Source organism: Engystomops pustulosus, chromosome 6, assembly GCF_040894005.1.
Source record: "Engystomops pustulosus chromosome 6, aEngPut4.maternal, whole genome shotgun sequence".
Classification (NCBI taxonomy): Eukaryota; Metazoa; Chordata; class Amphibia; order Anura; family Leptodactylidae; genus Engystomops; species Engystomops pustulosus.
Genome location: NC_092416.1, coordinates 166,596,661 through 166,615,634, shown reverse-complemented (window position 1 = coordinate 166,615,634; position 18,974 = coordinate 166,596,661). Strand labels below are relative to the sequence as shown.

Genomic DNA, 18,974 nt, shown 5'->3' with positions numbered 1-18,974 from the left:
TTTTTTCATTGTGTCTTTTCCTCCAAAGTAGCTGCCAGTTATTACTGCGCTCAGTGTTCTCCATCTAGTCTGCTGTACTCAAAAGTCTAGAAGTGAGCAGTCAACGTGTTTCTGTAGTGTAGTGGTTATCACGTTCGCCTAACACGCGAAAGGTCCCCGGTTCGAAACCGGGCAGAAACAAGAGACTGTCTCTTTTTTTAAGGAATCGGAAAAAAAATCTTGTTTCGTCGTGTCTTTCCCGCCACGGTAGATGCCACTCATACCTGCCACTAAGAGTTTGCTTCATATGCAAAAGAACCACTGATTTAAACAGAACAGAAAATGACGCAGGGGTTGCTTTTGCTATGGGGCAGTAACAAAATATTCCCGAGTGACATTCACTTTTAGATGACGAGAGAAGAAAGCCCTTGCATTTCTCTTTACATTAGTTCTGTTTGCCTGTAAGGACGGCTTCAGTTTTTTAAACAGTTTTTCAAGAGTAGGGGTTTTCACTTTTGCCTAACGCGTGAAAGTCCCTGTTTGAAAACCGTTGAGTTTCTGTAGTGAAGTGGACATCACATTTGCCACAATTGTCGACGGTGCCCAGTTCGAGACAAGGTGGGAGTGTCGTTTGGAACCAATCAGAAACGCGTTTTGCGACTTTTGAATGACTCAACATTCCTTGCGTTGGTTTATAAATTTGGTTTTGTTTGCGTCTAAAGACCAGTGGAGGTGTTTTCATCGGGTTTCTGTAGTGTAGTGGTTATCACGTTCGCCTCACACGCGAAAGGTCCCCGGTTCGAAACCGGGCAGAAACATGAGATGTTCTACTTTTGAAGACACAAGAGAGAGAAATCTTTTTTCATTGTGTCTTTTCCTCCAAAGTAGCTGCCAGTTATTACTGCGCTCAGTGTTCTCCATCTAGTCTGCTGTACTCAAAGGTCTAGAAGTGAGCAGTCAACGTGTTTCTGTAGTGTAGTGGTTATCACGTTCGCCTAACACGCGAAAGGTCCCCGGTTCGAAACCGGGCAGAAACAAGAGACTGTCTCTTTTTTTAAGGAATCGGAAAGAAAAATCTTGTTTCGTCGTGTCTTTCCCACCACGGTAGATGCCACACATACCTGCCACTAAGAGTTTGCTTCATATGCAAAAGAACCACTGATTTAAACAGAACAGAAAATGACGCAGGGGTTGCTTTTGCTATGGGGCAGTAACAAAATATTCCCGAGTGACATTCACTTTTAGATGACGAGAGAAGAAAGCCCTTGCATCTCTCTTTACATTAGTTTTGTTTGCCTGTAAGGACGGCTTCAGTTTTTTAAACAGTTTTTCAAGAGTAGGGGTTTTCACTTTTGCCTAACGCGTGAAAGTCCCTGTTTGAAAACCGTTGAGTTTCTGTAGTGAAGTGGACATCACATTTGCCACAATTGTCGACGGTGCCCAGTTCGAGACAAGGTGGGAGTGTCGTTTGGAACCAATCAGAAACACGTTTTGCGACTTTTGAATGACTCAACATTCCTCGTGTTGGTTTATAAATTTGGTTTTGTTTGCGTCTAAAGACCAGTTGAGGTGTTTTCATCGGGTTTCTGTAGTGTAGTGGTTATCACGTTCGCCTCACACGCGAAAGGTCCCTGGTTCAAAACCGGGCAGAAACATGAGATGTTCTACTTTTGAAGACACAAGAGAGAGAAATCTTTTTTCATTGTGTCTTTTCCTCCAAAGTAGCTGCCAGTTATTACTGCGCTCAGTGTTCTCCATCTAGTCTGCTGTACTCAAAAGTCTAGAAGTGAGCAGTCAACGTGTTTCTGTAGTGTAGTGGTTATCACGTTCGCCTAACACGCGAAAGGTCCCCGGTTTGAAACCGGGCAGAAACAAGAGACTGTCTCTTTATTTAAGGAATCGGAAAAAAAATCTTGTTTCGTCGTGTCTTTCCCGCCACGGTAGATGCCACTCATACCTGCCACTAAGAGTTTGCTTCATATGCAAAAGAACCACTGATTTAAACAGAACAGAAAATGACGCAGGGGTTGCTTTTGCTATGGGGCAGTAACAAAATATTCCCGAGTGACATTCACTTTTAGATGACGAGAGAAGAAAGCCCTTGCATTTCTCTTTACATTAGTTTTGTTTGCCTGTAAGGACGGCTTCAGTTTTTTAAACAGTTTTTCAAGAGTAGGGGTTTTCACTTTTGCCTAACGCGTGAAAGTCCCTGTTTGAAAACCGTTGAGTTTCTGTAGTGAAGTGGACATCACATTTGCCACAATTGTCGACGGTGCCCAGTTCGAGACAAGGTGGGAGTGTCGTTTGGAACCAATCAGAAACGCGTTTTGCGACTTTTGAATGACTCAACATTCCTTGCGTTGGTTTATAAATTTGGTTTTGTTTGCGTCTAAAGACCAGTTGAGGTGTTTTCGTCGGGTTTCTGTAGTGTAGTGGTTATCACGTTCGCCTCACACGCGAAAGGTCCCCGGTTCGAAACCGGGCAGAAACATGAGATGTTCTACTTTTGAAGACACAAGAGAGAGAAATCTTTTTTCATTGTGTCTTTTCCTCCAAAGTAGCTGCCAGTTATTACTGCGCTCAGTGTTCTCCATCTAGTCTGCTGTACTCAAAGGTCTAGAAGTGAGCAGTCAACGTGTTTCTGTAGTGTAGTGGTTATCACGTTTGCCTAACACGCGAAAGGTCCCCGGTTCGAAACCGGGCAGAAACAAGAGACTGTCTCCTTTTTTAAGGAATCGGAAAAAAAATCTTGTTTCGTTGTGTCTTTCCCGCCACGGTAGATGCCACTCATACCTGCCACTAAGAGTTTGCTTCATATGCAAAAGAACCACTGATTTAAACAGAACAGAAAATGACGCAGGGGTTGCTTTTGCTATGGGGCAGTAACAAAATATTCCCGAGTGACATTCACTTTTAGATGACGAGAGAAGAAAGCCCTTGCATTTCTCTTTACATTAGTTTTGTTTGCCTGTAAGGACGGCTTCAGTTTTTTAAACAGTTTTTCAAGAGTAGGGGTTTTCACTTTTGCCTAACGCGTGAAAGTCCCTGTTTGAAAACCGTTGAGTTTCTGTAGTGAAGTGGACATCACATTTGCCACAATTGTCGACGGTGCCCAGTTCGAGACAAGGTGGGAGTGTCGTTTGGAACCAATCAGAAACGCGTTTTGCGACTTTTGAATGACTCAACATTCCTCGCGTTGGTTTATAAATTTGGTTTTGTTTGCGTCTAAAGACCAGTTGAGGTGTTTTCATCGGGTTTCTGTAGTGTAGTGGTTATCACGTTCGCCTCACACGCGAAAGGTCCCTGGTTCGAAACCGGGCAGAAACATGAGATGTTCTACTTTTGAAGACACAAGAGAGAGAAATCTTTTTTCATTGTGTCTTTTCCTCCAAAGTAGCTGCCAGTTATTACTGCTCTCAGTGTTCTCCATCTAGTCTGCTGTACTCAAAAGTCTAGAAGTGAGCAGTCAACGTGTTTCTGTAGTGTAGTGGTTATCACGTTCGCCTAACACGCGAAAGGTCCCCGGTTCGAAACCGGGCAGAAACAAGAGACTGTCTCTTTTTTTAAGGAATCGGAAAGAAAAATCTTGTTTCGTCGTGTCTTTCCCACCACGGTAGATGCCACACATACCTGCCACTAAGAGTTTGCTTCATATGCAAAAGAACCACTGATTTAAACAGAACAGAAAATGACGCAGGGGTTGCTTTTGCTATGGGGCAGTAACAAAATATTCCCGAGTGACATTCACTTTTAGATGACGAGAGAAGAAAGCCCTTGCATCTCTCTTTACATTAGTTTTGTTTGCCTGTAAGGACGGCTTCAGTTTTTTAAACAGTTTTTCAAGAGTAGGGGTTTTCACTTTTGCCTAACGCGTGAAAGTCCCTGTTTGAAAACCGTTGAGTTTCTGTAGTGAAGTGGACATCACATTTGCCACAATTGTCGACGGTGCCCAGTTCGAGACAAGGTGGGAGTGTCGTTTGGAACCAATCAGAAACGCGTTTTGCGACTTTTGAATGACTCAACATTCCTCGCGTTGGTTTATAAATTTGGTTTTGTTTGCGTCTAAAGACCAGTTGAGGTGTTTTCATCGGGTTTCTGTAGTGTAGTGGTTATCACGTTCGCCTCACACGCGAAAGGTCCCCGGTTCGAAACCGTGCAGAAACATGAGATGTTCTACTTTTGAAGACACAAGAGAGAGAAATCTTTTTTCATTGTGTCTTTTCCTCCAAAGTAGCTGCCAGTTATTACTGCGCTCAGTGTTCTCCATCTAGTCTGCTGTACTCAAAGGTCTAGAAGTGAGCAGTCAACGTGTTTCTGTAGTGTAGTGGTTATCATGTTCGCCTAACACGCGAAAGGTCCCCGGTTCGAAACCGGGCAGAAACAAGAGACTGTCTCTTTTTTTAAGGAATCGGAAAGAAAAATCTTGTTTCGTCGTGTCTTTCCCGCCACGGTAGATGCCACTCATACCTGCCACTAAGAGTTTGCTTCATATGCAAAAGAACCACTGATTTAAACAGAACAGAAAATGACGCAGGGGTTGCTTTTGCTATGGGGCAGTAACAAAATATTCCCGAGTGACATTCACTTTTAGATGACGAGAGAAGAAAGCCCTTGCATTTCTCTTTACATTAGTTTTGTTTGCCTGTAAGGACGGCTTCAGTTTTTTAAACAGTTTTTCAAGAGTAGGGGTTTTCACTTTTGCCTAACGCGTGAAAGTCCCTGTTTGAAAACCGTTGAGTTTCTGTAGTGAAGTGGACATCACATTTGCCACAATTGTCGACGGTGCCCAGTTCGAGACAAGGTGGGAGTGTCGTTTGGAACCAATCAGAAACGCGTTTTGCGACTTTTGAATGACTCAACATTCCTCGCGTTGGTTTATAAATTTGGTTTTGTTTGCGTCTAAAGACCAGTTGAGGTGTTTTCATCGGGTTTCTGTAGTGTAGTGGTTATCACGTTCGCCTCACACGCGAAAGGTCCCTGGTTCAAAACCGGGCAGAAACATGAGATGTTCTACTTTTGAAGACACAAGAGAGAGAAATCTTTTTTCATTGTGTCTTTTCCTCCAAAGTAGCTGCCAGTTATTACTGCGCTCAGTGTTCTCCATCTAGTCTGCTGTACTCAAAAGTCTAGAAGTGAGCAGTCAACGTGTTTCTGTAGTGTAGTGGTTATCACGTTCGCCTAACACGCGAAAGGTCCCCGGTTTGAAACCGGGCAGAAACAAGAGACTGTCTCTTTTTTTAAGGAATCGGAAAAAAAATCTTGTTTCGTCGTGTCTTTCCCGCCACGGTAGATGCCACTCATACCTGCCACTAAGAGTTTGCTTCATATGCAAAAGAACCACTGATTTAAACAGAACAGAAAATGACGCAGGGGTTGCTTTTGCTATGGGGCAGTAACAAAATATTCCCGAGTGACATTCACTTTTAGATGACGAGAGAAGAAAGCCCTTGCATTTCTCTTTACATTAGTTTTGTTTGCCTGTAAGGACGGCTTCAGTTTTTTAAACAGTTTTTCAAGAGTAGGGGTTTTCACTTTTGCCTAACGCGTGAAAGTCCCTGTTTGAAAACCGTTGAGTTTCTGTAGTGAAGTGGACATCACATTTGCCACAATTGTCGACGGTGCCCAGTTCGAGACAAGGTGGGAGTGTCGTTTGGAACCAATCAGAAACGCGTTTTGCGACTTTTGAATGACTCAACATTCCTTGCGTTGGTTTATAAATTTGGTTTTGTTTGCGTCTAAAGACCAGTTGAGGTGTTTTCATCGGGTTTCTGTAGTGTAGTGGTTATCACGTTCGCCTCACACGCGAAAGGTCCCCGGTTCGAAACCGGGCAGAAACATGAGATGTTCTACTTTTGAAGACACAAGAGAGAGAAATCTTTTTTCATTGTGTCTTTTCCTCCAAAGTAGCTGCCAGTTATTACTGCGCTCAGTGTTCTCCATCTAGTCTGCTGTACTCAAAGGTCTAGAAGTGAGCAGTCAACGTGTTTCTGTAGTGTAGTGGTTATCACGTTCGCCTAACACGCGAAAGGTCCCCGGTTCGAAACCGGGCAGAAACAAGAGACTGTCTCCTTCTTTAAGGAATCGGAAAAAAAATCTTGTTTCGTCGTGTCTTTCCCGCCACGGTAGATGCCACTCATACCTGCCACTAAGAGTTTGCTTCATATGCAAAAGAACCACTGATTTAAACAGAACAGAAAATGACGCAGGGGTTGCTTTTGCTATGGGGCAGTAACAAAATATTCCCGAGTGACATTCACTTTTAGATGACGAGAGAAGAAAGCCCTTGCATTTCTCTTTACATTAGTTTTGTTTGCCTGTATGGACGGCTTCAGTTTTTTAAACAGTTTTTCAAGAGTAGGGGTTTTCACTTTTGCCTAACGCGTGAAAGTCCCTGTTTGAAAACCGTTGAGTTTCTGTAGTGAAGTGGACATCACATTTGCCACAATTGTCGACGGTGCCCAGTTCGAGACAAGGTGGGAGTGTCGTTTGGAACCAATCAGAAACGCGTTTTGCGACTTTTGAATGACTCAACATTCCTCGCGTTGGTTTATAAATTTGGTTTTGTTTGCGTCTAAAGACCAGTTGAGGTGTTTTCATCGGGTTTCTGTAGTGTAGTGGTTATCACGTTCGCCTCACACGCGAAAGGTCCCTGGTTCAAAACCGGGCAGAAACATGAGATGTTCTACTTTTGAAGACACAAGAGAGAGAAATCTTTTTTCATTGTGTCTTTTCCTCCAAAGTAGCTGCCAGTTATTACTGCGCTCAGTGTTCTCCATCTAGTCTGCTGTACTCAAAAGTCTAGAAGTGAGCAGTCAACGTGTTTCTGTAGTGTAGTGGTTATCACGTTCGCCTAACACGCGAAAGGTCCCCGGTTCGAAACCGGGCAGAAACAAGAGACTGTCTCTTTTTTTAAGGAATCGGAAAAAAAATCTTGTTTCGTCGTGTCTTTCCCGCCACGGTAGATGCCACTCATACCTGCCACTAAGAGTTTGCTTCATATGCAAAAGAACCACTGATTTAAACAGAACAGAAAATGACGCAGGGGTTGCTTTTGCTATGGGGCAGTAACAAAATATTCCCGAGTGACATTCACTTTTAGATGACGAGAGAAGAAAGCCCTTGCATTTCTCTTTACATTAGTTCTGTTTGCCTGTAAGGACGGCTTCAGTTTTTTAAACAGTTTTTCAAGAGTAGGGGTTTTCACTTTTGCCTAACGCGTGAAAGTCCCTGTTTGAAAACCGTTGAGTTTCTGTAGTGAAGTGGACATCACATTTGCCACAATTGTCGACGGTGCCCAGTTCGAGACAAGGTGGGAGTGTCGTTTGGAACCAATCAGAAACGCGTTTTGCGACTTTTGAATGACTCAACATTCCTTGCGTTGGTTTATAAATTTGGTTTTGTTTGCGTCTAAAGACCAGTTGAGGTGTTTTCATCGGGTTTCTGTAGTGTAGTGGTTATCACGTTCGCCTCACACGCGAAAGGTCCCCGGTTCGAAACCGGGCAGAAACATGAGATGTTCTACTTTTGAAGACACAAGAGAGAGAAATCTTTTTTCATTGTGTCTTTTCCTCCAAAGTAGCTGCCAGTTATTACTGCGCTCAGTGTTCTCCATCTAGTCTGCTGTACTCAAAGGTCTAGAAGTGAGCAGTCAACGTGTTTCTGTAGTGTAGTGGTTATCACTAGAGATGAGCGAGCACTAAAATGCTCGAGTGCTCGTTATTCGAGACGAACTTTTCCAGATGCTCGAGTGCTCGTCTCGAATAACGAGCCCCATTGAAGTCAATGGGAGACTCGAGCATTTTTCAAAGGGACCATGGTTCGGGAATAAAATGTGTTAATTAATTGAAAAAGAATGTCTTCTGATAAGTTAGCAGATGTATGCAAACATCTGCAATCTATTCTTCACTGTTCCGCGCGTATGTTATCTCCCGACAAGTTAACAGATGTGAAGAACAGTGAGGAATAGAATAAAAACAGTGAACACAAGATCATTTAAATGAAAAACACAGTGAAGAATAGATTACAGATGTTCTGCACATCTGCTTACTTGTCGGGAGATACGCTGTCCCGTGCCCCGCTGCTCTCCGTGCCCCGCTGCTCTCCGTGCCCCGCTGCTCTCCGTGCCCCGCTGCTCTCCGTGCCCATGTCTCCGTGCCCCATGTCTCCGTGCCCCATGTCTCCGTGCCCCGCTGCTCTCCGTGCCCCGCTGCTCTCCGTGCCCCGCTGCTCTCCGTGCCCCGCTGCTCTCCGTGCCCATGTCTCCGTGCCCCATGTCTCCGTGCCCCGCTGCTCTCCGTGCCCATGTCTCCGTGCCCCATGTCTCCGTGCCCCATGTCTCCGTGCCCCGCTGCTCTCCGTGCCCGCTGCTCTCCGTGCCCATGTCTCCGTGCCCCATGTCTCCGTGCCCCGCTGCTCTCCGTGCCCATGTCTCCGTGCCCCATGTCTCCGTGCCCCGCTGCTCTCCGTGCCCATGTCTCCGTGCCCCATGTCTCCGTGCCCCGCTGCTCTCCGTGCCCCGCTGTCTCCGTGCCCCATGTCTCCGTGCCCCGCTGCTCTCCGTGCACATGTCTCCGTGCCCCATGTCTCCGTGCCCCATGTCTCCGTGCCCCATGTCTCCGTGCTGCCGCTGCCCCATGTCTCTGTGCTGCCGCTGCCCGATGTCTCCGTGCTGCTCCCCGGTGTCTCTGTGCTGCTCCCCGGTGTCTCTGTGCTGCTCCCCGTTGTCTCTGTCCTGCTCACCGTGTTCTTCAATGTGTTCTTCACACATATATATTGTTCTTCACATACTATTTTGTTCGCACCGTTCCGCGCGTATCTTCCGACAAGTAAGCAGATGTGCTGAACATCTGTAATCTATTCTTCACTGTGTTCTTCACTGTGTTTTTCACTTAAATGATCCTGTGTTCACTGTGTTCACTGTTTTTATTCTATTCTTCATTGTTCTTCACTGTGTTTTTTTAATTAAATGCTCGATCTCGAGCAGGGGAAATACTCGTCCGAGCAACGAGCCGTCTCGAGTACCTTAATACTCGAACGAGCATCAAGCTCGGACGAGCATGTTCGCTCATCTCTAGTTATCACGTTCGCCTAACACGCGAAAGGTCCCCGGTTCGAAACCGGGCAGAAACAAGAGACTGTCTCTTTTTTTAAGGAATCGGAAAGAAAAATCTTGTTTCGTCGTGTCTTTCCCACCACGGTAGATGCCACACATACCTGCCACTAAGAGTTTGCTTCATATGCAAAAGAACCACTGATTTAAACAGAACAGAAAATGACGCAGGGGTTGCTTTTGCTATGGGGCAGTAACAAAATATTCCCGAGTGACATTCACTTTTAGATGACGAGAGAAGAAAGCCCTTGCATCTCTCTTTACATTAGTTTTGTTTGCCTGTAAGGACGGCTTCAGTTTTTTAAACAGTTTTTCAAGAGTAGGGGTTTTCACTTTTGCCTAACGCGTGAAAGTCCCTGTTTGAAAACCGTTGAGTTTCTGTAGTGAAGTGGACATCACATTTGCCACAATTGTCGACGGTGCCCAGTTCGAGACAAGGTGGGAGTGTCGTTTGGAACCAATCAGAAACGCGTTTTGCGACTTTTGAATGACTCAACATTCCTTGCGTTGGTTTATAAATTTGGTTTTGTTTGCGTCTAAAGACCAGTTGAGGTGTTTTCATCGGGTTTCTGTAGTGTAGTGGTTATCACGTTCGCCTCACACGCGAAAGGTCCCTGGTTCGAAACCGGGCAGAAACATGAGATGTTCTACTTTTGAAGACACAAGAGAGAGAAATCTTTTTTCATTGTGTCTTTTCCTCCAAAGTAGCTGCCAGTTATTACTGCGCTCAGTGTTCTCCATCTAGTCTGCTGTACTCAAAAGTCTAGAAGTGAGCAGTCAACGTGTTTCTGTAGTGTAGTGGTTATCACGTTCGCCTAACACGCGAAAGGTCCCCGGTTCGAAACCGGGCAGAAACAAGAGACTGTCTCTTTTTTTAAGGAATCGGAAAAAAAATCTTGTTTCGTTGTGTCTTTCCCGCCACGGTAGATGCCACTCATACCTGCCACTAAGAGTTTGCTTCATATGCAAAAGAACCACTGATTTAAACAGAACAGAAAATGACGCAGGGGTTGCTTTTGCTATGGGGCAGTAACAAAATATTCCCGAGTGACATTCACTTTTAGATGACGAGAGAAGAAAGCCCTTGCATTTCTCTTTACATTAGTTTTGTTTGCCTGTAAGGACGGCTTCAGTTTTTTAAACAGTTTTTCAAGAGTAGGGGTTTTCACTTTTGCCTAACGCGTGAAAGTCCCTGTTTGAAAACCGTTGAGTTTCTGTAGTGAAGTGGACATCACATTTGCCACAATTGTCGACGGTGCCCAGTTCGAGACAAGGTGGGAGTGTCGTTTGGAACCAATCAGAAACGCGTTTTGCGACTTTTGAATGACTCAACATTCCTCGCGTTGGTTTATAAATTTGGTTTTGTTTGCGTCTAAAGACCAGTTGAGGTGTTTTCATCGGGTTTCTGTAGTGTAGTGGTTATCACGTTCGCCTCACACGCGAAAGGTCCCCGGTTCGAAACCGTGCAGAAACATGAGATGTTCTACTTTTGAAGACACAAGAGAGAGAAATCTTTTTTCATTGTGTCTTTTCCTCCAAAGTAGCTGCCAGTTATTACTGCTCTCAGTGTTCTCCATCTAGTCTGCTGTACTCAAAGGTCTAGAAGTGAGCAGTCAACGTGTTTCTGTAGTGTAGTGGTTATCACGTTCGCCTAACACGCGAAAGGTCCCCGTTTCGAAACCGGGCAGAAACAAGAGACTGTCTCTTTTTTTAAGGAATCGGAAAGAAAAATCTTGTTTCGTCGTGTCTTTCCCGCCACGGTAGATGCCACTCATACCTGCCACTAAGAGTTTGCTTCATATGCAAAAGAACCACTGATTTAAACAGAACAGAAAATGACGCAGGGGTTGCTTTTGCTATGGGGCAGTAACAAAATATTCCCGAGTGACATTCACTTTTAGATGACGAGAGAAGAAAGCCCTTGCATTTCTCTTTACATTAGTTTTGTTTGCCTGTAAGGACGGCTTCAGTTTTTTAAACAGTTTTTCAAGAGTAGGGGTTTTCACTTTTGCCTAACGCGTGAAAGTCCCTGTTTGAAAACCGTTGAGTTTCTGTAGTGAAGTGGACATCACATTTGCCACAATTGTCGACGGTGCCCAGTTCGAGACAAGGTGGGAGTGTCGTTTGGAACCAATCAGAAACGCGTTTTGCGACTTTTGAATGACTCAACATTCCTCGCGTTGGTTTATAAATTTGGTTTTGTTTGCGTCTAAAGACCAGTTGAGGTGTTTTCATCGGGTTTCTGTAGTGTAGTGGTTATCACGTTCGCCTCACACGCGAAAGGTCCCCGGTTCGAAACCGTGCAGAAACATGAGATGTTCTACTTTTGAAGACACAAGAGAGAGAAATCTTTTTTCATTGTGTCTTTTCCTCCAAAGTAGCTGCCAGTTATTACTGCTCTCAGTGTTCTCCATCTAGTCTGCTGTACTCAAAGGTCTAGAAGTGAGCAGTCAACGTGTTTCTGTAGTGTAGTGGTTATCACGTTCGCCTAACACGCGAAAGGTCCCCGTTTCGAAACCGGGCAGAAACAAGAGACTGTCTCTTTTTTTAAGGAATCGGAAAGAAAAATCTTGTTTCGTCGTGTCTTTCCCGCCACGGTAGATGCCACTCATACCTGCCACTAAGAGTTTGCTTCATATGCAAAAGAACCACTGATTTAAACAGAACAGAAAATGACGCAGGGGTTGCTTTTGCTATGGGGCAGTAACAAAATATTCCCGAGTGACATTCACTTTTAGATGACGAGAGAAGAAAGCCCTTGCATTTCTCTTTACATTAGTTTTGTTTGCCTGTAAGGACGGCTTCAGTTTTTTAAACAGTTTTTCAAGAGTAGGGGTTTTCACTTTTGCCTAACGCGTGAAAGTCCCTGTTTGAAAACCGTTGAGTTTCTGTAGTGAAGTGGACATCACATTTGCCACAATTGTCGACGGTGCCCAGTTCGAGACAAGGTGGGAGTGTCGTTTGGAACCAATCAGAAACGCGTTTTGCGACTTTTGAATGACTCAACATTCCTCGCGTTGGTTTATAAATTTGGTTTTGTTTGCGTCTAAAGACCAGTTGAGGTGTTTTCATCGGGTTTCTGTAGTGTAGTGGTTATCACGTTCGCCTCACACGCGAAAGGTCCCTGGTTCAAAACCGGGCAGAAACATGAGATGTTCTACTTTTGAAGACACAAGAGAGAGAAATCTTTTTTCATTGTGTCTTTTCCTCCAAAGTAGCTGCCAGTTATTACTGCGCTCAGTGTTCTCCATCTAGTCTGCTGTACTCAAAAGTCTAGAAGTGAGCAGTCAACGTGTTTCTGTAGTGTAGTGGTTATCACGTTCGCCTAACACGCGAAAGGTCCCCGGTTCGAAACCGGGCAGAAACAAGAGACTGTCTCTTTTTTTAAGGAATCGGAAAAAAAATCTTGTTTCGTCGTGTCTTTCCCGCCACGGTAGATGCCACTCATACCTGCCACTAAGAGTTTGCTTCATATGCAAAAGAACCACTGATTTAAACAGAACAGAAAATGACGCAGGGGTTGCTTTTGCTATGGGGCAGTAACAAAATATTCCCGAGTGACATTCACTTTTAGATGACGAGAGAAGAAAGCCCTTGCATTTCTCTTTACATTAGTTCTGTTTGCCTGTAAGGACGGCTTCAGTTTTTTAAACAGTTTTTCAAGAGTAGGGGTTTTCACTTTTGCCTAACGCGTGAAAGTCCCTGTTTGAAAACCGTTGAGTTTCTGTAGTGAAGTGGACATCACATTTGCCACAATTGTCGACGGTGCCCAGTTCGAGACAAGGTGGGAGTGTCGTTTGGAACCAATCAGAAACGCGTTTTGCGACTTTTGAATGACTCAACATTCCTTGCGTTGGTTTATAAATTTGGTTTTGTTTGCGTCTAAAGACCAGTTGAGGTGTTTTCATCGGGTTTCTGTAGTGTAGTGGTTATCACGTTCGCCTCACACGCGAAAGGTCCCCGGTTCGAAACCGGGCAGAAACATGAGATGTTCTACTTTTGAAGACACAAGAGAGAGAAATCTTTTTTCATTGTGTCTTTTCCTCCAAAGTAGCTGCCAGTTATTACTGCGCTCAGTGTTCTCCATCTAGTCTGCTGTACTCAAAGGTCTAGAAGTGAGCAGTCAACGTGTTTCTGTAGTGTAGTGGTTATCACGTTCGCCTAACACGCGAAAGGTCCCCGTTTCGAAACCGGGCAGAAACAAGAGACTGTCTCTTTTTTTAAGGAATCGGAAAGAAAAATCTTGTTTCGTCGTGTCTTTCCCACCACGGTAGATGCCACACATACCTGCCACTAAGAGTTTGCTTCATATGCAAAAGAACCACTGATTTAAACAGAACAGAAAATGACGCAGGGGTTGCTTTTGCTATGGGGCAGTAACAAAATATTCCCGAGTGACATTCACTTTTAGATGACGAGAGAAGAAAGCCCTTGCATTTCTCTTTACATTAGTTTTGTTTGCCTGTAAGGACGGCTTCAGTTTTTTAAACAGTTTTTCAAGAGTAGGGGTTTTCACTTTTGCCTAACGCGTGAAAGTCCCTGTTTGAAAACCGTTGAGTTTCTGTAGTGAAGTGGACATCACATTTGCCACAATTGTCGACGGTGCCCAGTTCGAGACAAGGTGGGAGTGTCGTTTGGAACCAATCAGAAACGCGTTTTGCGACTTTTGAATGACTCAACATTCCTCGCGTTGGTTTATAAATTTGGTTTTGTTTGCGTCTAAAGACCAGTTGACGTGTTTTCATCGGGTTTCTGTAGTGTAGTGGTTATCACGTTCGCCTCACACGCGAAAGGTCCCCGGTTCGAAACCGTGCAGAAACATGAGATGTTCTACTTTTGAAGACACAAGAGAGAGAAATCTTTTTTCATTGTGTCTTTTCCTCCAAAGTAGCTGCCAGTTATTACTGCGCTCAGTGTTCTCCATCTAGTCTGCTGTACTCAAAGGTCTAGAAGTGAGCAGTCAACGTGTTTCTGTAGTGTAGTGGTTATCACGTTCGCCTAACACGCGAAAGGTCCCCGTTTCGAAACCGGGCAGAAACAAGAGACTGTCTCTTTTCTTAAGGAATCGGAAAGAAAAATCTTGTTTCGTCGTGTCTTTCCCGCCACGGTAGATGCCACTCATACCTGCCACTAAGAGTTTGCTTCATATGCAAAAGAACCACTGATTTAAACAGAACAGAAAATGACGCAGGGGTTGCTTTTGCTATGGGGCAGTAACAAAATATTCCCGAGTGACATTCACTTTTAGATGACGAGAGAAGAAAGCCCTTGCATTTCTCTTTACATTAGTTTTGTTTGCCTGTAAGGACGGCTTCAGTTTTTTAAACAGTTTTTCAAGAGTAGGGGTTTTCACTTTTGCCTAACGCGTGAAAGTCCCTGTTTGAAAACCGTTGAGTTTCTGTAGTGAAGTGGACATCACATTTGCCACAATTGTCGACGGTGCCCAGTTCGAGACAAGGTGGGAGTGTCGTTTGGAACCAATCAGAAACGCGTTTTGCGACTTTTGAATGACTCAACATTCCTCGCGTTGGTTTATAAATTTGGTTTTGTTTGCGTCTAAAGACCAGTTGACGTGTTTTCATCGGGTTTCTGTAGTGTAGTGGTTATCACGTTCACCTCACACGCGAAAGGTCCCTGGTTCAAAACCGGGCAGAAACATGAGATGTTCTACTTTTGAAGACACAAGAGAGAGAAATCTTTTTTCATTGTGTCTTTTCCTCCAAAGTAGCTGCCAGTTATTACTGCGCTCAGTGTTCTCCATCTAGTCTGCTGTACTCAAAAGTCTAGAAGTGAGCAGTCAACGTGTTTCTGTAGTGTAGTGGTTATCACGTTCGCCTAACACGCGAAAGGTCCCCGGTTCGAAACCGGGCAGAAACAAGAGACTGTCTCTTTTTTTAAGGAATCGGAAAAAAAATCTTGTTTCGTCGTGTCTTTCCCGCCACGGTAGATGCCACTCATACCTGCCACTAAGAGTTTGCTTCATATGCAAAAGAACCACTGATTTAAACAGAACAGAAAATGACGCAGGGGTTGCTTTTGCTATGGGGCAGTAACAAAATATTCCCGAGTGACATTCACTTTTAGATGACGAGAGAAGAAAGCCCTTGCATTTCTCTTTACATTAGTTTTGTTTGCCTGTAAGGACGGCTTCAGTTTTTTAAACAGTTTTTCAAGAGTAGGGGTTTTCACTTTTGCCTAACGCGTGAAAGTCCCTGTTTGAAAACCGTTGAGTTTCTGTAGTGAAGTGGACATCACATTTGCCACAATTGTCGACGGTGCCCAGTTCGAGACAAGGTGGGAGTGTCGTTTGGAACCAATCAGAAACGCGTTTTGCGACTTTTGAATGACTCAACATTCCTTGCGTTGGTTTATAAATTTGGTTTTGTTTGCGTCTAAAGACCAGTTGAGGTGTTTTCATCGGGTTTCTGTAGTGTAGTGGTTATCACGTTCGCCTCACACGCGAAAGGTCCCCGGTTCGAAACCGGGCAGAAACATGAGATGTTCTACTTTTGAAGACACAAGAGAGAGAAATCTTTTTTCATTGTGTCTTTTCCTCCAAAGTAGCTGCCAGTTATTACTGCGCTCAGTGTTCTCCATCTAGTCTGCTGTACTCAAAGGTCTAGAAGTGAGCAGTCAACGTGTTTCTGTAGTGTAGTGGTTATCACGTTCGCCTAACACGCGAAAGGTCCCCGTTTCGAAACCGGGCAGAAACAAGAGACTGTCTCTTTTTTTAAGGAATCGGAAAGAAAAATCTTGTTTCGTCGTGTCTTTCCCGCCACGGTAGATGCCACTCATACCTGCCACTAAGAGTTTGCTTCATATGCAAAAGAACCACTGATTTAAACAGAACAGAAAATGACGCAGGGGTTGCTTTTGCTATGGGGCAGTAACAAAATATTCCCGAGTGACATTCACTTTTAGATGACGAGAGAAGAAAGCCCTTGCATTTCTCTTTACATTAGTTTTGTTTGCCTGTAAGGACGGCTTCAGTTTTTTAAACAGTTTTTCAAGAGTAGGGGTTTTCACTTTTGCCTAACGCGTGAAAGTCCCTGTTTGAAAACCGTTGAGTTTCTGTAGTGAAGTGGACATCACATTTGCCACAATTGTCGACGGTGCCCAGTTCGAGACAAGGTGGGAGTGTCGTTTGGAACCAATCAGAAACGCGTTTTGCGACTTTTGAATGACTCAACATTCCTCGCGTTGGTTTATAAATTTGGTTTTGTTTGCGTCTAAAGACCAGTTGACGTGTTTTCATCGGGTTTCTGTAGTGTAGTGGTTATCACGTTCGCCTCACACGCGAAAGGTCCCTGGTTCAAAACCGGGCAGAAACATGAGATGTTCTACTTTTGAAGACACAAGAGAGAGAAATCTTTTTTCATTGTGTCTTTTCCTCCAAAGTAGCTGCCAGTTATTACTGCGCTCAGTGTTCTCCATCTAGTCTGCTGTACTCAAAAGTCTAGAAGTGAGCAGTCAACGTGTTTCTGTAGTGTAGTGGTTATCACGTTCGCCTAACACGCGAAAGGTCCCCGGTTCGAAACCGGGCAGAAACAAGAGACTGTCTCTTTTTTTAAGGAATCGGAAAAAAAATCTTGTTTCGTCGTGTCTTTCCCGCCACGGTAGATGCCACTCATACCTGCCACTAAGAGTTTGCTTCATATGCAAAAGAACCACTGATTTAAACAGAACAGAAAATGACGCAGGGGTTGCTTTTGCTATGGGGCAGTAACAAAATATTCCCGAGTGACATTCACTTTTAGATGACGAGAGAAGAAAGCCCTTGCATTTCTCTTTACATTAGTTCTGTTTGCCTGTAAGGACGGCTTCAGTTTTTTAAACAGTTTTTCAAGAGTAGGGGTTTTCACTTTTGCCTAACGCGTGAAAGTCCCTGTTTGAAAACCGTTGAGTTTCTGTAGTGAAGTGGACATCACATTTGCCACAATTGTCGACGGTGCCCAGTTCGAGACAAGGTGGGAGTGTCGTTTGGAACCAATCAGAAACGCGTTTTGCGACTTTTGAATGACTCAACATTCCTTGCGTTGGTTTATAAATTTGGTTTTGTTTGCGTCTAAAGACCAGTTGAGGTGTTTTCATCGGGTTTCTGTAGTGTAGTGGTTATCACGTTCGCCTCACACGCGAAAGGTCCCCGGTTCGAAACCGGGCAGAAACATGAGATGTTCTACTTTTGAAGACACAAGAGAGAGAAATCTTTTTTCATTGTGTCTTTTCCTCCAAAGTAGCTGCCAGTTATTACTGCGCTCAGTGTTCTCCATCTAGTCTGCTGTACTCAAAGGTCTAGAAGTGAACAGTCAACGTGTTTCTGTAGTGTAGTGGTTATCACGTTCGCCTAACACGCGAAAGGTCCCCGGTTCGAAACCGGGCAGAAACAAGAGACTGTCTCTTTTTTTAAGGAATCGGAAAGAAAAATCTTGTTTCGTCGTGTCTTTCCCACCACGGTAGATGCCACACATACCTGCCACTAAGAGTTTGCTTCATATGCAAAAGAACCACTGATTTAAACAGAACAGAAAATGACGCAGGGGTTGCTTTTGCTATGGGGCAGTAACAAAATATTCCCGAGTGACATTCACTTTTAGATGACGAGAGAAGAAAGCCCTTGCATTTCTCTTTACATTAGTTTTGTTTGCCTGTAAGGACGGCTTCAGTTTTTTAAACAGTTTTTCAAGAGTAGGGGTTTTCACTTTTGCCTAACGCGTGAAAGTCCCTGTTTGAAAACCGTTGAGTTTCTGTAGTGAAGTGGACATCACATTTGCCACAATTGTCGACGGTGCCCAGTTCGAGACAAGGTGGGAGTGTCGTTTGGAACCAATCAGAAACGCGTTTTGCGACTTTTGAATGACTTAACATTCCTCGCGTTGGTTTATAAATTTGGTTTTGTTTGCGTCTAAAGACCAGTTGACGTGTTTTCATCGGGTTTCTGTAGTGTAGTGGTTATCACGTTCGCCTCACACGCGAAAGGTCCCCGGTTCGAAACCGTGCAGAAACATGAGATGTTCTACTTTTGAGGACACAAGAGAGAGAAATCTTTTTTCATTGTGTCTTTTCCTCCAAAGTAGCTGCCAGTTATTACTGCGCTCAGTGTTCTCCATCTAGTCTGCTGTACTCAAAAGTCTAGAAGTGAGCAGTCAACGTGTTTCTGTAGTGTAGTGGTTATCACGTTCGCCTAACACGCGAAAGGTCCCCGGTTCGAAACCGGGCAGAAACAAGAGACTGTCTCTTTTTTTAAGGAATCGGAAAAAATATCTTGTTTCGTCGTGTCTTTCCCGCCACGGTAGATGCCACTCATACCTGCCACTAAGAGTTTGCTTCATATGCAAAAGAACCACTGATTTAAACAGAACAGAAAATGACGCAGGGGTTGCTTTTGCTATGGGGCAGTAACAAAATATTCCCGAGTGACATTCACTTTTAGATGACGAGAGAAGAAAGCCCTTGCATTTCTCTTTACATTAGTTCTGTTTGCCTGTAAGGACGGCTTCAGTTTTTTAAACAGTTTTTCAAGAGTAGGGGTTTTCACTTTTGCCTAACGCGTGAAAGTCCCTGTTTGAAAACCGTTGAGTTTCTGTAGTGAAGTGGACATCACATTTGCCACAATTGTCGACGGTGCCCAGTTCAAGACAAGGTGGGAGTGTCGTTTGGAACCAATCAGAAACGCGTTTTGCGACTTTTGAATGACTCAACATTCCTTGCGTTGGTTTATAAATTTGGTTTTGTTTGCGTCTAAAGACCAGTTGAGGTGTTTTCATCGGGTTTCTGTAGTGTAGTGGTTATCACGTTCGCCTCACACGCGAAAGGTCCCCGGTTCGAAACCGGGCAGAAACATGAGATGTTCTACTTTTGAAGACACAAGAGAGAGAAATCTTTTTTC

At 44.2% G+C, this 18,974-nt stretch overlaps 27 non-coding genes across 27 annotated transcripts; all 27 read left to right on the top strand.

Annotated features, from left to right (window-relative positions):
- Positions 1 to 107: 107 nt before the first annotated feature.
- Positions 108 to 180, top strand: TRNAV-AAC (transfer RNA valine (anticodon AAC)). Its single transcript has one exon. It is a non-coding gene; the product is annotated as a tRNA-Val (tRNA).
- A 544-nt stretch (positions 181 to 724) lies between these two features.
- TRNAV-CAC (transfer RNA valine (anticodon CAC)) lies at positions 725 to 797 on the top strand. Its single transcript has one exon. It is a non-coding gene; the product is annotated as a tRNA-Val (tRNA).
- Positions 798 to 943: 146 nt separating this feature from the next.
- Positions 944 to 1,016, top strand: TRNAV-AAC (transfer RNA valine (anticodon AAC)). The gene has a single exon. It is a non-coding gene; the product is annotated as a tRNA-Val (tRNA).
- Positions 1,017 to 1,561: 545 nt separating this feature from the next.
- On the top strand, positions 1,562 to 1,634 carry TRNAV-CAC (transfer RNA valine (anticodon CAC)). Its single transcript has one exon. It is a non-coding gene; the product is annotated as a tRNA-Val (tRNA).
- Positions 1,635 to 2,397: 763 nt separating this feature from the next.
- On the top strand, positions 2,398 to 2,470 carry TRNAV-CAC (transfer RNA valine (anticodon CAC)). Its single transcript has one exon. It is a non-coding gene; the product is annotated as a tRNA-Val (tRNA).
- Positions 2,471 to 3,233: 763 nt separating this feature from the next.
- TRNAV-CAC (transfer RNA valine (anticodon CAC)) lies at positions 3,234 to 3,306 on the top strand. The gene has a single exon. It is a non-coding gene; the product is annotated as a tRNA-Val (tRNA).
- A 146-nt stretch (positions 3,307 to 3,452) lies between these two features.
- TRNAV-AAC (transfer RNA valine (anticodon AAC)) lies at positions 3,453 to 3,525 on the top strand. The gene has a single exon. It is a non-coding gene; the product is annotated as a tRNA-Val (tRNA).
- A 764-nt stretch (positions 3,526 to 4,289) lies between these two features.
- Positions 4,290 to 4,362, top strand: TRNAV-AAC (transfer RNA valine (anticodon AAC)). The gene has a single exon. It is a non-coding gene; the product is annotated as a tRNA-Val (tRNA).
- A 545-nt stretch (positions 4,363 to 4,907) lies between these two features.
- Positions 4,908 to 4,980, top strand: TRNAV-CAC (transfer RNA valine (anticodon CAC)). Its single transcript has one exon. It is a non-coding gene; the product is annotated as a tRNA-Val (tRNA).
- Positions 4,981 to 5,743: 763 nt separating this feature from the next.
- Positions 5,744 to 5,816, top strand: TRNAV-CAC (transfer RNA valine (anticodon CAC)). Its single transcript has one exon. It is a non-coding gene; the product is annotated as a tRNA-Val (tRNA).
- A 146-nt stretch (positions 5,817 to 5,962) lies between these two features.
- TRNAV-AAC (transfer RNA valine (anticodon AAC)) lies at positions 5,963 to 6,035 on the top strand. The gene has a single exon. It is a non-coding gene; the product is annotated as a tRNA-Val (tRNA).
- Positions 6,036 to 6,579: 544 nt separating this feature from the next.
- On the top strand, positions 6,580 to 6,652 carry TRNAV-CAC (transfer RNA valine (anticodon CAC)). The gene has a single exon. It is a non-coding gene; the product is annotated as a tRNA-Val (tRNA).
- Positions 6,653 to 6,798: 146 nt separating this feature from the next.
- Positions 6,799 to 6,871, top strand: TRNAV-AAC (transfer RNA valine (anticodon AAC)). Its single transcript has one exon. It is a non-coding gene; the product is annotated as a tRNA-Val (tRNA).
- A 544-nt stretch (positions 6,872 to 7,415) lies between these two features.
- On the top strand, positions 7,416 to 7,488 carry TRNAV-CAC (transfer RNA valine (anticodon CAC)). Its single transcript has one exon. It is a non-coding gene; the product is annotated as a tRNA-Val (tRNA).
- Positions 7,489 to 9,653: 2,165 nt separating this feature from the next.
- On the top strand, positions 9,654 to 9,726 carry TRNAV-CAC (transfer RNA valine (anticodon CAC)). Its single transcript has one exon. It is a non-coding gene; the product is annotated as a tRNA-Val (tRNA).
- A 146-nt stretch (positions 9,727 to 9,872) lies between these two features.
- Positions 9,873 to 9,945, top strand: TRNAV-AAC (transfer RNA valine (anticodon AAC)). Its single transcript has one exon. It is a non-coding gene; the product is annotated as a tRNA-Val (tRNA).
- A 2,218-nt stretch (positions 9,946 to 12,163) lies between these two features.
- TRNAV-CAC (transfer RNA valine (anticodon CAC)) lies at positions 12,164 to 12,236 on the top strand. The gene has a single exon. It is a non-coding gene; the product is annotated as a tRNA-Val (tRNA).
- Positions 12,237 to 12,382: 146 nt separating this feature from the next.
- TRNAV-AAC (transfer RNA valine (anticodon AAC)) lies at positions 12,383 to 12,455 on the top strand. The gene has a single exon. It is a non-coding gene; the product is annotated as a tRNA-Val (tRNA).
- Positions 12,456 to 12,999: 544 nt separating this feature from the next.
- TRNAV-CAC (transfer RNA valine (anticodon CAC)) lies at positions 13,000 to 13,072 on the top strand. Its single transcript has one exon. It is a non-coding gene; the product is annotated as a tRNA-Val (tRNA).
- A 1,820-nt stretch (positions 13,073 to 14,892) lies between these two features.
- TRNAV-AAC (transfer RNA valine (anticodon AAC)) lies at positions 14,893 to 14,965 on the top strand. The gene has a single exon. It is a non-coding gene; the product is annotated as a tRNA-Val (tRNA).
- A 544-nt stretch (positions 14,966 to 15,509) lies between these two features.
- TRNAV-CAC (transfer RNA valine (anticodon CAC)) lies at positions 15,510 to 15,582 on the top strand. The gene has a single exon. It is a non-coding gene; the product is annotated as a tRNA-Val (tRNA).
- Positions 15,583 to 16,346: 764 nt separating this feature from the next.
- On the top strand, positions 16,347 to 16,419 carry TRNAV-CAC (transfer RNA valine (anticodon CAC)). Its single transcript has one exon. It is a non-coding gene; the product is annotated as a tRNA-Val (tRNA).
- A 146-nt stretch (positions 16,420 to 16,565) lies between these two features.
- TRNAV-AAC (transfer RNA valine (anticodon AAC)) lies at positions 16,566 to 16,638 on the top strand. Its single transcript has one exon. It is a non-coding gene; the product is annotated as a tRNA-Val (tRNA).
- A 544-nt stretch (positions 16,639 to 17,182) lies between these two features.
- Positions 17,183 to 17,255, top strand: TRNAV-CAC (transfer RNA valine (anticodon CAC)). The gene has a single exon. It is a non-coding gene; the product is annotated as a tRNA-Val (tRNA).
- Positions 17,256 to 17,401: 146 nt separating this feature from the next.
- On the top strand, positions 17,402 to 17,474 carry TRNAV-AAC (transfer RNA valine (anticodon AAC)). The gene has a single exon. It is a non-coding gene; the product is annotated as a tRNA-Val (tRNA).
- A 764-nt stretch (positions 17,475 to 18,238) lies between these two features.
- TRNAV-AAC (transfer RNA valine (anticodon AAC)) lies at positions 18,239 to 18,311 on the top strand. Its single transcript has one exon. It is a non-coding gene; the product is annotated as a tRNA-Val (tRNA).
- A 544-nt stretch (positions 18,312 to 18,855) lies between these two features.
- TRNAV-CAC (transfer RNA valine (anticodon CAC)) lies at positions 18,856 to 18,928 on the top strand. The gene has a single exon. It is a non-coding gene; the product is annotated as a tRNA-Val (tRNA).
- The last annotated feature ends 46 nt before the right edge of the window (positions 18,929 to 18,974 follow it).